The following is a 24,819-nucleotide window of genomic DNA, read 5'->3' as shown; positions in this document are numbered from 1 at the left end:
GTTGTGGGTATTTGAACAAGTATGTGGGAGATCTCTCTATCTTGTTCTATCCTGCAAATAAGTAAGACCAATTAACTAAAGGAGGAAATACTAAAATACATGTTCAGCTATATCAAAGCACAGAAGGTTAATTTTGCGTAATAGCTGAGCCATTTTACAGCAGAATTGAAATCCCATGTGGTAAACATTCCATCAAAAGCACAGACAGAATCTGGAGTAGACTAATTTTCTCTAATGCAAAGTATTATAAAATGAAATTGGTACATTTGTAGCTATATTTCTTTTGTAGTGAAATAATATTGTGGTTGGAGTTTTTTGGTAAAACATATCATTTTGATCTCAAAGACATATTTCATCCAATAGTCTTGAATACAAAATCAGAATATCTGTTAGTGCAACTGCTATACAAAAGATATGTTTTTTTTTCTTTTTAGCTCATGGTTGTGTGTTCAGTTCTTGCCATTCCAGGATAATTATAGTAACCGTAGCAACTAAGCAGTCCACTTACCACCCTTTTCACAAATGTGCAGCTGAAGAAGGGAAAGCTATCAATAAACATAAGATATCATTTTTTTATAAAGATTTATTTATTTTTATTTGAAAGACAGATTTACAGAAAGGAAGACAGAGAAAAATACCTTCTATCTGCTGATTTACTCTCAAAATCACCACAATGGCTGGAGCTAAGCCAGTCCGAAGCCAGGAGCTTCTTCTGGGTCTCCTCATGGCATAGAATCCCAAGGCTTTGGATCATCCTCTGCTGCATCCCCAGGCCAGAAGCAGGAAGCTGGATCAAAAGTGAAGAAGTTGTGACACAAACCTGCATGGATAGGGGATGCTAGAGCTTGTATTGGAGAATTAGCCAGTTGAGCCCTCATGCCTGGTCCTAAACACAGTTTTAAAACTTGAATCAAATATACAATCAGTCAGTAAATAAGATGCACTCTTCAATAAACTGAATGAAGGTACAAGATATCAAGAACATTCATTTAAATCCTAAAGTGTGAGTTTTAAAGATCAAGGAACAGTTTAAACTTCAGTTATATTGTTTCTGCTCTGACTATATCTTCAGTACAGATGTTGCTCCTGGTACAAACTAGAGGAAGAGTAACCATGGCCTTTAAAATAATATTTACATTGATTACTCTTCAGCGTTACATGTACCTAGAGACAACTATTAAAGAAGGAATATTTAATTACTATTTCTTAAGAAGAGAAGATAAGGAAATTAAAGTTTACTGCAAAATAGAATGCCATTGGGAATGCAACTACCCTACGAGAAACCACCATTTGTCAAAGGGCATGATTGTGCCAGGAAACAGCTAGCAACTGCCTATGATCTCTCTGCATAACTTTTCAGGTATTAAAAGCTTTCTGTTTCAGATTCTGTAACATGGGTACAATCATTCTGTGGATTAATTTAGAAGTTTTGTAAATTCTAACAGAAATTTGAAGTTCCGTGTCAAGCTTCAACTCAGAGATTTGAAAGCTTTAGTGCTCGGGTAAAAGCATCTCAAATATTAAGGTAGAATTAAAGTGAAGGAAAAATAATTACACATTAACTTTTAATTCATCGTTGTCTTAGAGCCTGAAGCCTCTGAGAGGTTTAACAAAAGATCACTAAGAATACCACACTTAAAATACACTCCAAAGAAGAGGAAAGTAAACAATGAACCTCAAATAGTTCAAGGCAATGCACACTAACAGTATGGAGAACCAAAAATAAAAGTCTAAAGAGGAAGTAAAAGGCTTTGAGAGTGGCCTTTAGGATGGTGCATATGAGAAGGGGAAGAATTTCTAGTTAAAGCCTTTCAAGATCCAACAGATTATACTTTTTGATGGCCAATAGTATCATTTTGACCTTGACTGCTTCTGTAGGAAATAGTGGGGCATTCAAATATGGCCATACATTTGCTCCACGTCAGTCAGACACAGAATAATGATGGCCCAAGAATAGAGGTCCTTTTTGCTATATTCTTTGTTCTCTGTGGGAGGAAAATCTGAGAAAGACTTTCTATTATACCCCAGAAAGCATTCTTTCTGGCAGCTCATAATAGTGGGAAAAGCGAAGAGGATTATTAAATGATAGAAAAAGTTTACTGAGGGAAATACATACAGAAAGAAACTGCAGTTTATTGCAAGTCAATATACTCCATGATTCTACTACTGCTTTATTTATGTTAATTCATTTAGTTCTAAAAGTACAACCTGATAGGAATTGTTATTTCAGTTTCGTAGACATGGAAACTTAAAGAGAGGTGAGCGGCGAGCCATTTGTCCAAGAACTTTCAGTGACAGAATGGCAGAGGTAAGCTTTGTACTGAAATCTGTTGAATTGAAAGACCCTAGTCTTTAACCACTGTGCTTTTCTACCAGTCATTAAAATTTTAAACTTACAAGATTATCTCTAGTAAGTCTATCACTTCATCCATCTATGTTTTCCAGAGCACTGATTTTCACTGCATACCATCAGGTTACGTTTTTATTAAGAATACATCTAGGGCCCGGCGCGGTGGCGCGAGTGGTTAAAGGTCCTCGCCTTGCACGCCCGGGATCCCATATGGGCGCCGGTTCTAATCCCGGCAGCCCCGCTTCCCTTCCAGCTCCCTGCCTGTGGCCCGGGAAAGCAGTCGAGGACAGCCCAAAGCTTTGGGAACCTGCACCCGCGTGGGAGACCCGGAAGAGGCTCCTGGCTTTGGATCGGCATAGTATCGACCCATTGCGCTCACTTGGGGAGTGAATCATCGGATGGAAGATCTTCCTCTCTGTCTCTCCTCTCTGTATATCCGCCTTTCCAATAACAAAAAATAATAAAAATAAATCTTTAAAAAAAAAAAAAGAATGCATCTAGTAAAAGCACCCAGTGTCAAGGTTGCACCAAATTCTTTTACCATTCTAAAGAGTCTTAGAAATAAACTCCTTTCATGCAAATGACAAAGATCCCAGATGCTTGAACCAGGTGAAGAAATTGGACCACGGCATCTCATCTTACACCTGAAACGTGTCACATTTGTTAAACAATAATCATGGCAGAAAAATTCCTTCACAATGTGATTTGAGATACATTCTACTATGCAATTTCAAGTGAGGGCCACTTTTGTGTAAGACCAATCTTCTTGCAGATACCAAAACATTCACCAAAACAACCTAAAAATCCTGTAGGTACAAATTAAGTGAAATGAAATGTTAACTGTCCACTTATTGCATATACCATTCAAAGTGATGATAATAAAATTATTTTTGTCCTGGCAACAAACTTAATGTTCTGGTAGAGAGTCTTCTCCTTAATTCATATTATTGTTTATTTTTCTATAAAATCAGAAAATATCAGTATCTCAAAAAGATCATTCTATATAGCACTAAAAATGAGATTTTTGAAAATTGAGTCCTTCCTATATATCTCAGCTTTCAAAATGGAAGCGATACAAGGATTTTGAGAAAATATCAATTTGAACTCAACAAGAACAGCCATTCACATAAAAAGCCATTTCCGAGCAGCTTTGGATGGGATCACCCATCACAGAAACGAGCACATTCTCCATGCTAGACTGGTGCCTGAACTTAATGAGAAGCTACTGACAGCCTTCATCCTCATGCCTCCAGAAATTGTTAATGAGTCAGTTCTCCAGATAGGAAGATCCTAGAAGTCATTCACATTAATCCAGTGGGCAAAATACAAGAGGTACAACCCCCTAAAAACATTCCTCCAGTTTTCAAACTAAGCAAATGGACCTTGCAGAAGCCATCAGCCAAGAATACCTAACCATTCTACTCTTCGGTATTTTATCACCTTTAATAATTCCTGTATTTTATTGTAGTTGTCATATTTTAGCTCATCAGTTATGTAATCAAAGCTTATTAAAATCTAAATGAGCACAATAAAATGTACATACAGTCTTGATCAATAGTAACTCGGGGATAGGTACGATCAATTCTTTCTTTTTTTTTCTTTGATGATAGGTAAAGTAAAACTCTGATGAAAATGTTCATGCCTAGGTCATACTGTTAGCTATTGGCGTGGCAATAAACTTTTCCATTTCAATAAAAATCTGCTTTTCCTTAGATATAAAACACTGGCCTCAGAAATGAACTAGGAATAAAAAATTTGATTTTTGTGTAAATTCAAATTTTGTGCCTTGACATAAAAAAGTTAAAAACTCATGATTTTTACAAGTGCATTCAGCTTAAGTTCTACATCAGTGATGTCCACTCCCAACATATAAGCAAATCATTTCTTCATATATTAAATAAGAAACCCTTTTAAAGAAAATTGGAAAGATTGGCATAAGCCCTTTGTCAAAATATTTTCATATCATCAACATTTCATAGTTCTTTACATTTCCACCAGGAAATGTAAAACTCTTGTTAAAAATACTGGTAATGAATGAGGGTGTGGTAGATCACATTAAATCTTTATAAGCCATTAATATCATTCTGTCATCCTGTGTCACCAATTAACTACAATCATCTCACAGGCTCTTGAAGAACCAGATCATCCAGAACATGTGCAGCAAAGTCTGATATCACAAGAGAGAAGACAGCAAAGTCTTAGAGCCTTCACAGCCTTTGTGTTCTTAAGTCACACATCCGGATGTTCCCTGTCAAGGTCTCAAAGTTAATGTAACTGGCTGTTGATTATAGCCACACACACAGCACTGTAGTCAGATAGCTATTTTCACATCCCACAGAATCTGTGGCTTCTTGTTCTCAACAGAGTCATGCTCCCTGAGAACACTACTTTTTAGAAGCTACTGCTCACGATGGTAGCCAGCCTCGACTCTTCAGAGCATTGGCTCTGTCTCTTTTGCTTCCTTCCACGCCTATTGTCTGTCATGACATTTTCCAGCAGTTAAGGATGAGATGCAATGGAAACGGTAGTTGAAGCATGCATTTTTCACTTACAAACAATAATTGCATATTTGTGGATAAACAATCACTTAACCATCAAAGGAGGATCCAGTGCTGGTGCCAGGTTTAATAGCACAGCTCATCTTACAGCAACACCTGGAGTCAAAGACTACCTATCACAGACTCTTTAAAAAACTCCTTCTGGTCTGCCTTATACTTAACTATGGTGTGAAAGCATAGAGAGTATTTGTTTGGGAAATGCATTATTTTGAAATACTTTTAATAATATTCTAGCTTTTAGAGTTACATTTCTCAAAATAATTTTTCCTGCATTTGTCCATATTTCCCTTGGATGTAGGTATTTTCTGATACAGACACATTTTGACTACAAGAGTAATGGATTAGTAATGGTTTGTATCTTGTTGTTCCACTTCCGTTACAGCTCCCTGATTGAGGCCTGGGAAGGCAGTAGAGGATGGCCCAAAACCTTGGGACCTTGTACCCGTGTAGGAGACCTGGAAGAAGCTACAGGCTCCTCGCTTCAGCTTGGCCCAGCTCTAGTCATTGTAGCCAAGGCAGGAGTGAATCAACGGATGAGGGATTTTTCTTTCAGTCTTTCCTTCTCTTTCTAAGTCTGCATTTCTAAGAAAAATAAATAAATCTTATTGAAAAATGGTGTATCCTAGCATTTGTCCTAATTTTAAGTATGAGAAGAAACAGCCTAATACCTAATAGTAAGAGAAGAGTTATGGAGATGGTGCTAAAATTCCATCAAAGGATTCAAAACACTTAAGGATATTAACCAATGGTCATCAAAACAGAAGAAATTCTTGGAGTTCATTATACTCTCCTTACAAAAGAAAAAACTAGGGATATTCTTATGTTAGGCATTAAAGAAAAATGTAATATACCTAAGTTGGCATAAAGAATATGCAGTAAGAAGTATAACAATGTGTTAACAGTAAATACACATTTTAATGGCCTAGGATTTTGTATTTAAAATAATTGCTACCCTCCTCACCAAATCCTTGGAAAACCATGAGGATTCCTCCATGTATAAAATAATAAAATTTAGCCATGGACGAGGTAAAGAGCTGATGGACGGATAGTCGGAGTTCAACTACAGACCACCAGAACAGAGAAATAATATTTAGAGTAATGCTACACGTTGAATACTGTTTTGTCTCACAAACAGAACTCTCAGCAAACAAAGATTTTCTTTTGGAGATAAAATGCCTCAGCTGAGTCTGAATCAAGGCTGTGCTGTAAACAAAGATGACAGAGAGAGAGAGAGAGAGAACCAGCGAGCAGAGGAAAAACCAAATCAACATGGAATAGTCCTTCAGCAGAAACAGCAAAAGCACTTATATACAAAGTTAGGGAAAAAAGAAATAAACATATGTAGGTTCACAACACTTCGCTGAGATGGCCTTCTAATATTTCGAATCTGCAGAAATATTTAGCTAACTGCTAATCTGAAAGGACCTCCATGGTTTCCCAGTCTTCCAGTGTTCTTTGGACAGGAGCCATGACCTGAGGTACTGTCTTTGGAGATTAAAAAGAAATGCAGGTCTCCGCTATCGTTCCTCTGATCCTCTCCCATGATAACCAGTGGCGGGCAGTTATGTGTGGCCTTGCAGCTTGATGACTACTAAATAACTGGAGTTAAAATGTCAAATATTTCCAAATGAGCTCAAGATCCAAAGTAAACCCTGAACTGAAATCAGGACAGTGAGGCTTTCGGGCTGTCTGCTTTGGGAGATCAGTTAGAGTTGCTACATTTCAAGAGAATGTGCCTGGCTGCTTAGGAAAAAACAAAATGAGGACAAGAAAAGAAATCTCTTTCTGTAATAAATTAAGGGAATTATCATTTTAAATGTGTTATTCCTATCACTTCGGTTTTGAAATTCAGCCCGAGAATTACTGATGATTCTATTCAGCTCTTACAAAATGCTGAGAGCTTGAGAAAGAAGGGTTCTTTGGAAAGCAAAACAATACCAGAAGCCATAGTCAGAGCTGACTGGCGCATTGAGAAAAGCTTTACTATGTTTGACAAAAGTGCTGCTGGCACCTTTAAGCACAGATAAACACAGGTGTTACTTACAAGCAAGCCAAGCTTCTTTCTCCCCCCGCCCCCGGGTCTGCTCCATGTTGCTGCCTGTCCTGTCATGCTGTGGTGAAGGTGAACCAAAGAGTGTCATAATTCCCAGGCTGCATGACTCCGACTGCAGTAAAGTTCTTTTTCAAATAACTAGTTAGCTCTGACCAAAGATACAGAGGGTGTTTGCTAATCCAGATTCCCTTTTAAGGTAATATGGTGATTAAAGTCTATCATCACTCACAAGGAGCTGGAGGCTCGAGGCTTTGGTTAAAGATCCTTTTGGAGATTTCCCTGGAGAGGAAGAAATCAGCTTTCTGATGGCTGACATGGTGCTCAAGCCATGACACTATTAATTGCAAGAATGTGGAAATTTGAAATTGGTGTATTGCATTAGAAAATGATGTGGTCCCTCTTCATTGAAGCAGCCATTATACACAACCTGGGATATTGCAAACAGAGTTATCTGAATTATGTCTTATTAAACACAAGTTTTCTGACCCTTTGAAACAATATATTGGCTTGGGAGCACCTTACCTCACTATTTGGGTGTGAACACGTTTGAACTTGTTTCTATCAATTGCTTCAGGGATTTTCCCAATGCAAATCCTCCTGGAGCTCACCTCTCCAGGTTTGTACAGATATACTGTAACTGGTTCTTTGTTTAGCATCCTGCATCCAGTTTTTTTTTAATGGGTATAGACAGATTATACACACTTCTAAAGGACCTATTATGCATTGTAAGCACTGTGTATTTAATTGCACAAAGAAAAGAAAAGAAAAAAGAAATCCAGCTGCTTAATTTATGGATATCAGCAGCAGGGCCAGCAATTTCAACATGGAAAGTAGAACTCTCATCATTTATAAAGTTGGCAGGAAATTCTCCTGGATTTCAGACCAAACAAGAATCTCTTTGTTTTTTTTTTTTTTTTCCAATTACTTTTTCAAACTAGTAAATTGAGTGTTCATGGAAAACTGCAAGTTTTTCATAAATGAGGTCCTATGTTTTATCAATGTACAGGTGCAGTAGAGAACATAAGATTTACTGCATTAAATACTTCCTTCAGATTCTACTGATGTTTAATCTTAATCCAGATTATTTCTTGGGGGTCAATAAATTTGAACCTCTTCTACCCCTTCTGTCTTTTGTCTGTATTTGACATTATTTATAAAACCAGCAGATGTAGTAGTGATTTCTCAGAATCAGCTGAACCTGGAAGTAAATATATTACTTCTTTAAAATATTACCTCATATAATTACCTCATTTCCTTCTTTACTTGGATCAGAGTCAGGAATATCATAGAGACACCTCAACACCCTCCAACTAAAACAGAAATTGTGTGTTGAGGATGGTTCAGGCAAGATTGATGTTAACAACTTTCTTCTTGGCCTTACTTTATTTTTCTACCCATTCTCTGCCTGACTTTCCACTAATACAAAGCACACATTGACTACTTGACGGTTAATCTTGGGGGCTGGCCCAGTCATATGAGAGAATCTAAAATGAGGTCTATCTTCATGCATCACATGATAGTTCTAGAACAGTTTGATAATTCAATGGCACTACCTTATGAACAAATCTTTGGATTCCCCACACTTTGGTGACCTCTTGAAAAGAGACATGGTGAAACAATAAGTAATTATTATCTAAGAAATTAAACCTCTTGCGTTGAGACCTGAAAAGGGCTTGACTTGATTGTAAAACTATTTTCAGAGGCAAGTAGTCTTAAAGTGGAGTTTTCACGTGTTACAAACAGATAATCACAACACAGAATAATGTAACAGAAGAAGAAAAAGTTACAAGAAGTACTTATACAGCAATAAGTTATAAAAGGAAGTACACACACACAAATGATTTTAAAAATAAAATGTCAGTTCTTTAAGGCCTACTAAACAGAGACACTGCATTCTAAATTATTCCACCACAGCTTCTAAAATTCCCAAATGCAATAGATTTTTGGTTACCAATAATTGAGCTTGGATACATGCCTACAAATTAAAGATAACATGCTCCCATATCCCATTACTAATTCCTATAACAAGGCTTCCTCCAAGCAGTTTTCACTTCCTAATCCTTCCGCTTGCTGAAATTACATTCACTGCAGTAGCTTATTAGACACTGCAATCTCATTTTTGCCCAATTGTTAAGAATGAAAAAAAATCATTGTTTCAAAAGTGTAGTCACAGGAAAGACAGAAGTCTTGCCTTTGTTGACTCATGGTCCAAATGGTCACAAAGTCAGGGACAGAGTAAGCCAACGTCAGAAGCCAGATGTTTTTTTCTGGGTGTCTAAGGTGAGTGCAAGGGTACAACTACTTTGGCCATCCTCTGCTGCTTTCCTTTGTGCATTAGCAGGAAACTGGGTCATAAGTAGAACAGGCAGGATTTAAACCTTTGCCATATGGGATGACAGTGTCATAGGCAATAGCTTTAGGCACTGTACCACAATGCTGGCCCTGAATGTGAAGGCTTAATTGGGTGACTAATATTTATCGCCACTTGTTTAAGCCAAATACCAGTATTGAATGGTCACATTTAAATTTGAGATAAGAGGACAATGTACTTCTTTAAAAGGACAACTTGAATATGCTATCAGAAAACCTCTTGAGGAGTCTCTCTTCATTCAGATAAGCCAGAACCTAACTTTCTTTTTGTTCAATAAAGCAAAACCTAAAACAAAGGCATGAATCTGCAGCAGAGTAATGCACTCTTATCTTCAGGGTATATATTCCAAGACCATCAGTGGATATCCACAACAGTCAGTAAAATTAAACCTTGGATGGGCATTTGTTATGTTGCCTTAGGAAGGTATGTATATTTACACACCTAGGATAAATTAAATTTATACATTAGGCTGAGGACAAGATTAACAACAACTAATGACAGAACAACTATAATAATTTCTTGTCATAAACATTACGCAAATGTGGTCTCTCTCACTCTCAAATTAGCCATTGTAGCATGTTCTTCCATTTTTGATGACATGAGATGATACTTAATTAAGCAATTTATGCCCTCTTTGGTATTCTCAGATAGCACTATTGCTACTGTTGCTCACTGGAGTTGTTATTTAGGACATAAAGATTCTTGAACACAAGCACAGTGAGAAATTGACAATGAATCTAATAAATGATATGGTGACTACATGGTCATAGTAACATATATGAATAGGGAGGGCAATGTGAGATTTTGTCATTCCACTCAGCACAATACCCAATTTTATACTCCAGAACTGTTCATTTTTTCAATCACCACATCATATTTTTTGATCATAGTTCATCACAATTAACTGAAATTGTTGTAAATAAGACTAAGGGCAAGCCAGGAATTTTGTACTGACTTTAATGCAGCTATATTATCGATTTGATTTCCTCAACTGTCTCCAGTAATAGGCTCTATGTTTGCATACTCCTGGGTGTGCAGTTTCTTTAAACTACCACTGGGTTAGAAGCAGCGGGTCATATTCTGGTTTACTATTTAGTGTTTAGAAGCTAAACCATGATACAATTTCTCAGGTGGTATATCCGTTTTCTCACACACAACGCAATAATAACCGATCCAAATACCCAGAGTTGGTGTTAAGATAAAATGTCATATAGAAGACAAGATATTTTAATAAAGAAATCCAAAACCGCAGTATCATTACTTGTGAGAAAAAGACCAATATTCATGAAATTTAATCTGGAAACATGTACTAACATATCAGTACATGTAGTAGCATATCAGTCCAAATTAGATCTTATTTGACCTGAAGAGAAACTAATGGGAAGTATTGTGTGATTGTGATATTCATTCGCTTAACAAATGTTTACTGAACTATCCTCATTTCTCATCCATTTTGGAGCTTAGAGTCGACCCAGAGAAATTGGGTATTAATCAGAATCACATGAATAATTAAACAATTAGAATTCTAGTAAGCTGTTGTGGAGGAAGAATGGTTTATGAAATAAGGGCAAAAATCTGTTTTTGTTATAGTGATGTTCTGAAGAAAAGATGCTATATTGAGACCTTAAAAAGCACAAATGGAAGTTACTCAGATAAACACAACGGAAAAGGCCACAGGCAGAACAAGTAGCAGTGTGGAGATCTTGACACCTAGACCATACAAAGCAGAATGGCACCTGCAAGTTTCAGGGAGAGGTAAGATCACACCGGACCCTCAAGTTGGGGATTTGCACTGGATGGGAAAGTATCTAATGCAGACAGAAACAAATCCAGAATCGCAAATGGAAACTCATGGTCTCTTGTGACTGTATTACTACAGCCCGTTTGTATCGTCCCCTTTTGCCCAGCACACTTGGACATCGGAGTTCTAAAATGCTGCTGGGCTGGAGATCAGTGACATCACATCATTCCCCCGACAAACTTCCTTGCCTCTTCCACTTAACTAGAGCAGTGCACTCTCACTGTATCCTGGGCTTCTCCCTAAGAATCACAGAGAGAAAGAATGACAAGTTTCTGAAGTCAGGCAGCAAAGAGGGGAATAGGAAGCAGCGGGGAAGGGAGGGGTGAGAAAGGGTTGCCATTCTCCATGAGCAGAAAGATTATTGATGTATGATCTTCAACCACATTTTCTTCTTTGTTGCCTAGAGGAGTTTGTGTTGTTTTCCGAGAGCTTATCGCTATTTCCTCTGCTGAGTGCTTGCCCACAGATCATCATATCATATCAAATAATTTGTCTTAAAATGAGGCCTAACTCGCTAGCCCAGAGGCCTCCGGAAATCTGTGCCGCCCCGAGAGGCGTACTTCTAAGAATTCCCCTCTACGGAAGGCAGAGCTTCACTCTCCACTGGGTGATACTAATTTGCCTTAACTGTAGTGCTACTTCCTCGGGCCTTCCTGTCTGAGGTTTTAAACCTTTTTATTGTAGCTTCCAGGGCTTTGTTCGGGATGGTTGGTGGCCTTTGAGAACTGAAGAGACAGGAATAACAGCCGTGGTATGTACCGCACATCAGGGAAATCTAAAAGCTACTGCAGATGACTGCTGGCTAGGGCCAACCAGGAGAGGCACACAGTGCCACCCTGGCCTCACCCTTGGCTCTGACCCCTAGGCTGACTGAAGGCTACATACGCTAAGGATGTAGACTTGGCAAATCTGTGAATTAGAATAAAAACGAGCTAAGCATAAAGTTTCAGCCTCAGAGTTTTCAGCAGATCCATTCCTGCAGACACATTGATGATTTTCCATTTATTTTCTTTATCCTGGGGCAGAATGCTTGCTTTCATTCTCTCTGCTGCCAGGTCAGCGAACTGGCAATCCCTTGCCAACTCATACATCTGCAAAGCCTCCAAATGTTACTGTAACTTATTCTTTTTTCCAAAGGCAGTTAGGGACAGAAAAGCATCACAACAAGTAGAGTCTGATGATCTTGTCAATACCTAATTAGGAGACATTCCAGGCAGAACTAATCAGTCATTCTAGGATTACCTGGTCCAGACTAGAGCAATGGAAGGCCAATGACAAAGCCCAACATGGATGAGGTAACTTTTAACAGCTCAGTAAGTAATATGAAGTGCTTCATTCATGTGGCAGAGAATTCCCCGCCTTGTCCCTGAAGATGGATTAGGATCGTGGACTATTCTGGTTAATTAACTATGAACAGAAGAGGCACTCTGGTCTGGGAAGTTTGGGAATGGGGAAACGTTTTCTACAATCTCTGTTGCCTGGGCAATCAGAAAGTCAGAGGGCAGGCGTACAAAGGGGCTGCACAGGTATAGGCTGCCCTCAGGAACACGCTTACAGTGACCTCTTAGTCAAAGTGTCACCTTACCATGGTATTAGGATTTCTCCTGGTCTATCTAGCCAACATGAACTAATATAAACAATGAAACTAACTAAAGGCAAATTTTTCTCTTGAATCTCCTGAGTCTTCAGGTACTCCATCCACTCACTGCCATGCTCCACCATGTTATGATTTCCTGTGTCCCATGATTGTCTTTAGTCCTCTTCACTCTGCTGCACCCACACGGTCCCGGATTACCAGTGCGTGAACTTGAAATACAAAATTAACTATGTCTCCTTTGACCTCATTTGATACTGTGCATCGGAATCCAGCTTTTATATATAAATTCTCTTTCCCCTTGTGTCTTTGAGACAATACTAATTAATGTGACTCCACCAAATTAAGTAACCAGCAAATGAAACTTGTTCCCTTGGATTCTGTCCCTTCCATGTTTGTTCCACTGGAGTGTGCTATAGTTGTATCAACAGAATCCCTAAGCTTCAGATTCCTGATCTGTAAAATGGGAACAATAATACCCTTCCTTTCATTTGCTAAGAAGTTTAAATGATTTAACATTTATGAAACGATCTACAACAAGGCATGAAATACATAACAGGTGACAAATTACCACTGCACTTCCGCTGCTGGGAAGTGACAACATTTGAGATAACTTTCAGTTGTCCTCAGTTCTGCATTCCATACCTCTGGAAATTTCTACTCTTGTAATTTCAATTGCTAAGGTAAATTTTGAATCATGTATTCACAATTCACACATGGCAACTAAGACACTTCCTCATCCTACCATGCCACATCTTATCACCACCCCAAAAGTCATGTTTCTTCCAGTGGTATCATTACTAACCCAGGCAACCAGACTTGAAACCCAAGATTTGTTTAACTCACTGAAGTCAGCTTCTGGTATCAGCTCAGAGAAATATTACCTGTGCACTAATGTTATAACTGGCCCTATTTTTGTTCATTTAAATTTGAGTCAGACATAAGCCCTCCCTCCAGGTTAAGGAACCCTAGGGAAGATTTGCCGAAAGAATGAGAGGAGCTGAAAGACTTTGCTGAGGAAGACTTTATGTGATATAGCATGAGTCCTCAATCACAGAGACAATGATAGGGATTTCAAGAACTGGATATATTAGTAAAACAGAGGGATAATTTTTAGTGGAAATAAAGACATATAGGAACTTGGAAGCTCATAGTTGTCAATTGGTGAAATGATAAAGTTTAGGAATTCTGTGCGCTAACAAAAGTCACCTGAGGCCATGGGGAAGGCTGTTAGAAGGAAGAACTTGAAATGTGTATATATTGAAGTTTGATTATCAGGTTTGTTACCCAAGTATCACTTGAAGATGCTGATCAGAGAAGTGGTGGAAAGAGGAATAACTAAGAGACGATGCAACTGGCTCAGTAAGAAGATGCAGAGACGAGAACATAGCAGATGGTACTTGAAGGGCTCCTCCAGCTTTCATGATCCTCAGGTTATTTTGTGTAGAGGACACATTGGAATAAAGAGAGAAGGGAAGCTCCAGGAGAATACTCAACAAGTGAATTCCTGGCCTTCCTCTTCATGCAGTAGACAGTACATTGGAACCTTGCAATCCACTGTGCTTCCGTGGCATAGGATTTAAAATTGGGTGGATCCTTTCAAGCAAGTTAGTATTTTTTTTTTCAGTTGAGATTCCTTCATTGCAAGCATATATCTAGCATAGAGTCCAGCATCTTATTGTCCAGAATGTTAGTATTTTTCATATAGAAAGAGAATTTCAAGCACAGGTTTAAAAGGCACACAACAAAGAGCTCCATTAAATTTGTAAGCTGCTATAATTATTTACCTTAAATCTCCAGCCCTTCATTGCTTTTAACTTACACAAATCACTAACCAAGACTAACAGAGACCACCTACAAAAAAAAAAAAAGCTCAACATTGTATTGGCTCTAACTTACCCATGCAGACAACCTCCAAAGATTTTCTAGCCCCTTAGATTTCATAGGATTGTGAATTTATGTAAACCACCAACATTCTGGGGCTACTGGTACAAGGAATAAACAAAAAGCTGAACAGATAATTCAAGCTGTGTAGCAATTTGGAAAAAGTAGTTCTATCTCAGATTAATAAAATGAAAATTGTGCTTCTAGAACTGTTACTTCCTGTTACTGCCAAATCTCTTTTGCATTTGTATGATCAAAAACTCATAATCCTATTGAATGCACACAAAATTGGATAATAAACTTCTGCAAGTGTTATTGTTAGTATCTGCTTACCAATACCAACAAGAGGAAAAACTGCATACATATAAGACATTACAATATTATCAACTTCTGAATCATTTTAACATTTTTTTCATGCTCAAACATAAAACCAAACTGTAAATTGAAAAGTCATTTCCAACAAATAAAATAGGTATATCTGGTACCTCAAGTAATAATGCAATATGGAAAGAACAAATTTATTGCAATTTATATTGTTTGCATCAAAAACTTAATATAGGATAGATTTGGTAGCCACTTGGGTTGCTGGCTTCCCATGTCAGAGTACCAATTGAAGCTCTAGTGCCTCTGCTTCCCAATACAGCTTCCTGCTAATGCTTTCTGTGAGGCAACAGGGGATCATTAAGGTGCTTGGGAGCATGCCACCCACACGGGAGACACAGATGAAGTGTCAGGTTTCTGCTTCAACCTGGCCGAGCCCTGGCTGTTGTAGGCACGTGGACAGTAAAGCAACAAATGAACGACCTCTCTCTTTCTTCCCCTGTCCTACTGTGTGTGTGTGTGTGTGTGTGTGTGTGTGTGTGTGTGTGTGTGTGTGTGTGTGTGACCCTATCATTCAAGTAGATGAAAATATTAAACTTTTCAAAAAAAAAAAAAGAACTGAAGACTGGTTTGGCTATAAAACCATTAATTGTTCTGACATAGCATTTCTGCATCTTTTCCTCAGTGATACTACGTGTCAGTTAAGAAGCTAAGTGTCATTTTATATTATATATTAGTGCCATAAATAGAGTAGTTTATGTGAATGAGACTGTTTTCAGGGAGGGGCAGAGGCTGGTAATGATTAACAGAAACTGATAATACAATAGTGACTCTTATTTCCTTTCTCATCCCCAAATTGCCATAAGACAGACAACAAAGGAAATCCCACAAGAGAGCAAAGATGAACATAAACTCACTGAATACAAATGCAGGATATTAGAAGATTCTCAAGGGAAAGCGCCTCCCTTAGAACATTACATTGGTACAGTATTAAGTGTATTTTCGTGAAATCTTAAAACAGTGCAAGTCACAGAAATTCCGAGAGGTAGGGTACAAGTGTGTAGACAGAAAAACTCTTCAAATTCAGCTTTATCTGAACTCGAAACTGGTTTGACTAAAAGGGGAAGGGGATTAAACCTGCCTCTTAAAAAGGAAAAATAATGCTTTAAAAATGAAATAGCAACTTTTGCTTTATTCTGCAGTTACAGGGAAATAAAATACAGTTTATTTCTGCAGTTCCAGGGAAATAGATAAGTGCCCTAAATTTCAACTTGAGTATGTATTTCAGACTGCGTGTGAGTACTGCACGTAAGAAGTACGAAGGAGAAAGGATGAGGGCGCAAGTGGGGTAACATTCTGTGATGTATCCCATGCTTAACATTCCTGAATTATTTATGTGCCAGTTGCTTGCCACATGTTTATCATATAGATTATGCTTAGACCTCTTAGACAATGAAGAAAAACAGATATAATTTCTTTTTCATCTCACTCTAGAGATGAAAGAAGATGTATAATCATTAAAGACAGGTAACTGTATCCTGAAATAGCTTAGGTAATGTTAAACCAAGGAAGCCAGCATGACTTGGATTTACATTCTTCTATAACACCCTTACTTGCATGTTTTAACTATTCACTTATTTCTACCCCAAAATCACTGCCATGTTGCTTTTTTGGATATACTCTATTGAGTACACAGGTTATTTTTTTTCTTTATTTTTTAGCATATATAAAGGAAAGATTCAGATTTAAGAAATTTAGTCTATAGGAAAAACAAACTTCAAAAGGGGAAGGTAAAAAATCATTTAAAATCAAAAATAAAAATGCATAGGATTTTTGCCAGTGACAGAGCACAAAGAAAAAAAACAATGGGATGGTAGAAAACATGGAAAGGACTAGAAAAGATGAGGAATGATACAATATACTGCAGTACTAAATTTTTGATCTATTACCAGGGCGGACAGTGTCATCTTAATGCAACCTCCCAAAATGCTGATGACTCAGTGTGACCCACAGAGCAGCTCTTCATTAAGTCTAGTTTTCTAGAAATCCAGGTGCATCATGAGGAATCACCACAGCAGTGTGTGTGTAGCAAGACTGTTTGTGTGTATCTTTTCCTTCGACTCTATTATGTGATCTGTGCTTTCTCCCTTCCTTAAAAATTGTGACTTCTAATATTTGTGCTGGAGAAATTCATCAATAGAAGTTGCCACATGAGGAAAGAAATAAGCATCTGCCTTATCACAAATAGAAGGCCTTAAATAGGAAATTGCTTTGGTATTTATTCTAAAAGTTTCTTAAATTTCCCATGTCTTTCATGGAGGAAATTTAGAGAGGGACAAGAAAAAAAAATACTTAAGTGTCACAGGAGATAAACACAAACAAGTGTAAAAACTTGGTTATAAAAATTCTCCTTTAGTAATTGAAGTCCAGTAGTTATGTGAGGTTTCTGTGGCACTAACACATAAGCAACCAAGAGAAAATGAGTGAATAATACAACACAGGTTCTAGAGCATATGCAAACGTTTAGCTAAGGGCATGGAAGTTTTTTCTGACATCAGAGTTTGATATTCCATAGACCTACCATGCAACTCCATTATGTAGAAAGATCCACTAGAGAACTCCTGTTATAGAGCAGAGCTGAAATATCTGCCTTTTTTTATGCAGGCAATATTCCATTTTCAAATGTTTTCCAATCTGGCTCAGAATAACCCCCTCTGTGAAACAAATGTGTTCGTTACCAAATAGTCTCCACAGCTTTTGTCCAACTATTGAGACAGCCTCCAGGTGTTAGTAATGACCTAATCACACCAAAGCCAGCATATTTATCTACTTTCACCCCAAGAAAATGTAGCAGCAATTCCTTCTTAGTCTACTTTGCCTCCGCAGCCTACATCCATTTGCTCATCACATATTTGTAAATTTCTCTTTTTATCTCCCCCAAAGATGCACGCTGTGATGAGAAACACCGAAGCACACATTAGAAGCAGTGATGGTTATCAGCCTTGCAGAGGCGGATGGGCTTCCTCGGATCCCGCCATGGAACCAATGGAATGCCAGAAAATGATTGGCTGGGGAGCTCTTCCACGTTGTCAGGAGCATTGGGAAAAGGCTGCAAAAGAATGATGAGGAAAAAAATGGAGAATGGCAAATGCTTCGATGAAGCAATCTGTTACATTCCTCCCCTCAGAGTGGGATGCCTGGCCTGCGATGAGAAGGGAAGTTGTGAGACCGACGGGAAGCGAAGGAAAGAGAAGGTGAGGAGAGCAATAGGAGGAAAGATTGATAGCGTGCAGCGGCACTCCTCTGACGTGTGGGGCATCTCTTGAACATGATCCAACCTCCGTTGTTACCGAAAATGTATTGTTTCCCTTATGGATTTTAGAAAGCCAAAGTCAAATGAATAAGAAAAATGGAAAGACACAGAAAAAAACTGAGACAAAAACTGAGGGACTGGTGTCTAACTCCTGTTTCGCCTGCTTTTGTCAGAAGTCGTAAAACACTCAAAGTCATCAGCAGATACTGGCTGATCGGCGCCATTTTGAAAGCAGCTGTCCGAACCTTTTAGGGACAGACCCGGGCCTCGCTCTAGCTATTGGCCAAGGTATGACACGTACTAATAGCACTTCACGGACAATGGCCTTTCAATGACCATCGGGTGCCAGGGCTTCTAAATTGGTCAATTTCATGTGTCAGGAGGCCAGAAGACATGCAATCACGTAAGAAAAACACTTTAATCCAGTCATTATAAGGTGGGAGCTGAACACAGTGACGGTGATGCTTAGGGGTACAGCCATAATTTCAGCCCCGCTTCATTCAGTCAGGAAGATTGTCTCCAGTCTACTAGAAAACACTTCCAATAAGCTTGAATTACAACTCCAATATCTGGCTTTTATTTTTTCAGGTTAACATGTGAAATAGAGGGTGTTTCTCAGTCATAGTTACTTTTACTGCCTAAGACCCAATGAATATATCCAGTTTAGAATCAAATACATTATTAAATTTTAATCTCTTAGCAGAGAGAGATAGTAACAAAATTGATTTTGCATTTTCCCTCTTCATTTACTTTTCAGCAGTTGATCACTGCCCTTAAAAGGATGAGAAGATAGATTTCCACTGCCATCTTCCATAGTCATCTGCATTATTTAGCTTCTTTACTCTTCCTTCTCTCACCTTCCACGCTCTTCCTCTCCGATTCCATTAGCTACTTCTTGCCACAGCTCACATAATTCTTGTCGTGCGCCTCTGCAATATCTAATTTGTTATGATGTATTATGCATGCAAATGTAATTGCAAAGGAGGAGTTAAGTGGGATGACAGCTTAAACAGACTTGTTTTTTTTTACTCTGTCACTCCCAGAATATAGCATAAAGAGACCTGAGACAAATAAATGTTGTGATGAAAATATTATAATATCAGCTTTAAGATCAAGTAACAGTGTTGTCCTATTGAACCTGCATCATCTATCAAATGCAATGAGTGCCCAGAACACAGGAAAAGGGTGCATAAACTTGAAAGAATTACTTTTCCTAAAGCTTGCCTTTAATTTTTACAGAGCAAAGAAAAAAGATGAAAATCATGTTTTTTCGAACAATATTTTGCGGCTAAGAGACATATAAACATCCTTTGCCACACTTTTTAATCAATTATATTCAGATCCGTTGGTGAAAGCTAACTGAATTAATCTTAGTGGGACCAATGCGGTGTCATAACAAGATAATCCTCTGCCTAGTGTGCTGGCATCTTATGTGGATACTGGTTCATGTCCTGGCTTCTCCACTTCCACTTCATCTCTCTGTTGGTGGATTGTGAGGGTGACAGAGGATAACCACAGGCCTTGGACCGCTGCATCCCCATGGGAGACACAGAGGAAGTACCCAGCTCCTGGATTGGGACCAGCCCCGCTCTGGATTTTGCAGCCAATAAGGCACTGAACCACAGAATGAAAGCTCTCTCTCTCGCTCGCATTCTCACTCTCTCCAGTTCTTTTTCTCTCTTTAACTATTTCATGTGAAATAACAAATCTTTTTTTCTTAAAAAAAGGATTTTTCTTTTGATTACAAGTCTACATGAGAAACCTGTAATGTTAAGGGAAATAACTTACTCATTACAAATCAAACAGCGTAGATCACAATGTGTCCATTATTAGATGATAAATATTTGTTTCTCATGCTGTAGTGTTAGAGAAATATCAGTTCAAATTGCTAATAACCACTCTAAAGTATGATCTTCAATTGAATATTTTTGTATGGAATAGATTCAAGGCTATAAATTTTAAGTTAAAAACAACTTTTTGGACTTAAAGCTTGCATGATAAAAGGGACAATCAGAACTCCCCTAAGGATTCTTAGTCTACAGCAACTTTCCTTGTAAGTCTGGCTCTTCCCACTTTCCAACTGGATCATTATAAAGTTCATTATTTCAGAGGATTCAGAGATTTTTGGAAAATGCAGAACAAGATTTATATTCATGGATGAAACACTTAAATTTCTCTATCTAAGAGAGTTTGATAAGAATATAGCCTCGATTGACCAATAGTATGTAACTGCCAGGTTACATTTTCTGGCAGATCCACTCTCCTTGACTCTTAATATATATACTGATAGACAGCCCAAGAGAAGAAGAAATGTACCTTCCCAACTTGTAGCAGAGGATGACAGGTGGGGAAACAAAACACACAGGCCTGAGACTGGGTCATCAGAATTCTGCAAATTGGGGATTCAGTATGGAGACTTCATCCCTGCCACTGTTTCTTCCTGTTTTTCTTAATTTTTCTTTTGCACATTCATATTTTTAGATAAGGAAACAATCTTATTTTCATGATTACATTTGAAACAAGGCCAACACAACATCTTAAAATTAGGAGAATGCAAATGGATGTAGGGTTGACAAACTTTGACATTGCACTACTCCCTTCCTCTGTTAATGTCTTGGTTCAGCTGCAGAAGAGCTCCCTATGCTTTCCCGGGATAAATATAAGATAAGGTACAAGAAACTAACTGGTGTAGTGACCTAACATAATTACAACCACAATTTTGCTGCTGTGAAAACAACAAGAGAATACACCTGGGCTTCTCCTTCCTTGCTACGAAGCCCTCAAACTTCTGATTTCAACTTCTCATTTTCATTCTCATTTATGAAATTTTTTTTGTCCTAATACAATATCACTAAGGGCAATAGACTCTATACTTCAACATAAGACCCAATAATTCTGGAACTTTTTTTGTAACCTAGGCCAACTTTGGATAAAGGGAAACTTAGACAATATATTGGTGCTATGTAACCCTTGTGAGCATGTTAAAGAAATGATAAAATATTGAATTTGACTTGATTTGGATGGGTTGGAAGGATTTGCAATGTAAAACATTGACATTACCTTTTGTGACACTAGAATTAAATCTGCCAGGTAGTCTTCTGTTTTTGTTTTTGTGGGATTTTTAAAGATTTATTTTTGTTGGAAAAGCAGACTTACAGAGAAAGAGGGAAGACAGAGAAAGCTTTTCCATGCTCTGGTTCACTCCCTGAAGGTTGCAATGGCCAGAACAGGGTCAGTCTGAAGCTAGGAACTTCTTCCAGGTATCTCACATGACTTCATAGTCTCCACCCAGGCTTTGGGTTATTGTCTAATTGCTTTCCCAAGCCACAGGCAGGGTGCTGCATCAGAAGAAGAGCAGCTAGGACATTAACCAGCAACCACACGGGATCCCAGTGCTTGCAAGGTGAGGACTTAGACATTGAGCCATTGCACGGGGCCCTAGTCATCTGATTTTAAAGCAATCCTTCTCTCCTTGTCAAAAGTTTAGGTCAGTTTTTGTTTTTGACATGAATTCAAATGAATATTGTCAATAGATTGTATAATACAGACACAGCTGTTTAAAAGATAATGACTATAGTGGACAGAAGGATGATTCATCAAAACCCACCACAGAGAGAAACAAGATGGTGGAATACGGTAAGGACATGTTTAAATAAATGTATAATCATTAGCTAGGATGAAGCAGAGAAGGTATAAGCCAGGAAAATAGGGGAGGACAGACCAATGGAGGATGGACACCTGGAGACTCATGGACACAAAAAACAGTAGAGACAATGGAATGTTGTTGGAATGACCAGATATCCCAGAAGCAGTCAGCAACTTGAGCTCTACCCATCACCAGGTGGGAAGGGGAGTTCAACAGGAGCTCAGCAGATGAACTCAGGCAAAGAACTGCCCATCCTATTAAGTTGCTTGATTTGACCATGAACAAAGTAGACTGGCCAGCCTCCAAGGAGGCATTGCATAAATAGGGTGGATTTCATGGACCAGACCACCAATAGTGCTACATCAAGAGCAGTTCTACATACAGAGGAAAAGGCTGTGGGGCTGGAGAAACAATAGCAAGCTATGTATATGCTAAGACAGCAGTGGGCTCATCTCTGACCTGACATATTTCACTGGCCCACAAGAAAAACAGCACCAATTTGGCATCCTATAGGTTCCACACAAGAAAATTTCAGGTGACCCCCAGTCCTAATGGCCAGCAAACCCAGACCTCCACCAGTTCCATTTTGGGTGCCATTTTGTGTACTGAGGAAAAGGCTATGAGGTTAAAGCAACAACAGTGGCTGCACAGGCACTGAGCCAAGAAAGAACTTACTTTAGGCTCAGCACATTGCACTGATCTCACAGAGAAAAAGTACTGACTTGGTGTCCAATAGATCCCACCCAAAATAGGCCCAGGTGGCACTCAGACTTCACGGCTAGCAGCTTCTAGAAAGACTAGCACTGCTGAAGACCCAGTGATTTAGGACACTTAGTGTCTCCCTAATACCAGGTACTGCTCAAACTGTAAGTGGAGGAAAGGCTGTACAGGAAATGGTATGGCCATATCACAGGAGCACAGGAGGCAGAGTTGTGAGCCAGGAGTTGGGGCTAAAGAGACCATGGTGGAAGCCTAGCACAGGAACCCAGGACTGAAATTTGCTAGACTATCTAACATTGTCCATACCTACAATGCTATTTGGATATTGGATAATATTTGGATATTAGGGTTGCTCTTTAACAGAATGATGGACTTAAGACTACTTATAAAGGTCTATTCTATTGTAATAACATACGGGAAATTAGTGGGGGCAGTGGATTTGAGGGGGGAAGGAAAATACCAAAGCCTACGAACTGTATCATAAGATAGCTTTGAAAAACAAGAAAGAAAATAAGAAGAAAATCTTCCCAACAAAACTGTTAAATATATCTTGACAATATGATGCTGGACTCTTCACCACTGTCCATATCTATAATGTCAAGATACATTTAAATAGCAGAATGGTGGACTTCTGTTTTTTGAAGGACTATACTATTGTACTAAAGAAGGGCTAAATCAGTGGGTAGCAAGGATTTGGGGAGGGAGGAGGGCGAATTTCAGAGCCTATGAAACTGTATCATAAAATATGAATAAATAAATGAAACACTCATCCATATTTTTTTAAAAAAAGACACGACTGTGGGTGGCAGGGCTGAGAGTGTGTTTTTCTTCTCTCCTAGATTCCCTGCAACAGACACTGTAGCCTTAGTGGGCTTCCTGCTAGCTAGTTCCTAGAAGGGTTTCATGGAAAGAGCCTCCAAAATGGTGAAGATTTGATAGCATATCAATGACATTACCCAAGCTTCTCTTTAATAGCATATATCCCAGTCACTTCCTGGTCTATATACCTCCAGATTTTTCTCCAGTTGTTTTCACTGCCCACTCTCAACATCACTGACTATGCCTTAAATTAAAAAAAAAAAAAGCTCCAAAACCTTGCCTTTGCGGTTTCCAATGAATGGAACACCATCAGTTCTTTACCCACACTCTCCTTCCACACGATCAAAACACTGCTAAGATTCTCTGACTACTGACGGTTTACTGGCCCATCTGTGGTTTACAATACGCACTTCCATCAAAGCCTTACCAGACTACCCTGAAATTGTTCATGCAATCCTCCTATAGACAGAAAACACTCAGGTACACAGATTACATCAGTCATTTCGCAACCCAATAGCTAACAGCATGTCTGGAGTGAAGATGGCACAAAGAGATGCTTTCAAACTAAAAAATGTTTCTCGTGCATGGCACTATTGACATTTAGATCAGACAATTCTTCCTTGTGGGAGCTGTATTGTGTATGGCAAGCTGTTTACTGGCTGCTACCAACTAAACATCAATAGAACACCCTCTCCACAGATGTTATTTTATGTCTCCAAACATTATCACATCTCCCAGTAGAGGGGGGAGGCAAAGTGTAAATTGGTCATTCTGACATTAGCCATTGTTCACTGCTAACAAAAACTGCAGAGATTAATAATTTCTACCTCTTACCACTAAGACTGCCAAAGTATTGAAATTTCAGCACAGTAAATCCTGAAATAGTTAACACTTTTCTAGATTGCCCTTTTTTATCATCAGGAATAGATCAGTACTGATCACTAAGAAGAAATGTTTCCAAAGCCACAGTAATCCGGCTTTCAATAGACCACAATATTTAATGGGTTAAAATGAGAAAAGAAAAACTATCTCATTTATAATGATTTTGATTCAGTACAGAATGTTACCGGTTAAAGACAAAAGCTTTTGTCTTTCCTGACCAGACTAACAGGATTGGGAGGTGCCTTGAGAAGCTAACAAGTATTTGAATCCCACATTGCTACTTCCTCAGCTAGACATTACACAAGTAACTGCTCTAATATCACAAAAGATTGTTGTGGGATTAAATGACAGCATATTTGTAAAGTGACTGGCACCTGACTGGTACTCAACAGCTAGTCTTCGAAATAATTAAGTTGACTTTTGAGACCATTACAATCTTCCTCAGAATTGACCATGGTCTCAAAATAAACCCTGCAACTAAATATGAATCTACACTAAAATATGAGT

The 24,819-nt window shown here is 38.5% G+C and overlaps 1 long non-coding RNA gene across 2 annotated transcripts in view; it reads right to left on the bottom strand.

Moving 5' to 3' along the window:
* The window catches only part of LOC121161064, a 103,868-nt gene that overhangs the window by 78,468 nt on the left and 581 nt on the right, over nt 1-24,819 (bottom strand). The gene's annotated exons all lie outside the window — the stretch shown is intronic.

This window comes from Ochotona curzoniae, unplaced genomic scaffold (assembly GCF_017591425.1).
Source record: "Ochotona curzoniae isolate NIBS_2020 unplaced genomic scaffold, NIBS_Ocur_1.0 contig_4612, whole genome shotgun sequence".
Lineage (NCBI taxonomy): Eukaryota > Metazoa > Chordata > Mammalia > Lagomorpha > Ochotonidae > Ochotona > Ochotona curzoniae.
This window is presented reverse-complemented; position numbering and strand designations above follow the sequence as displayed.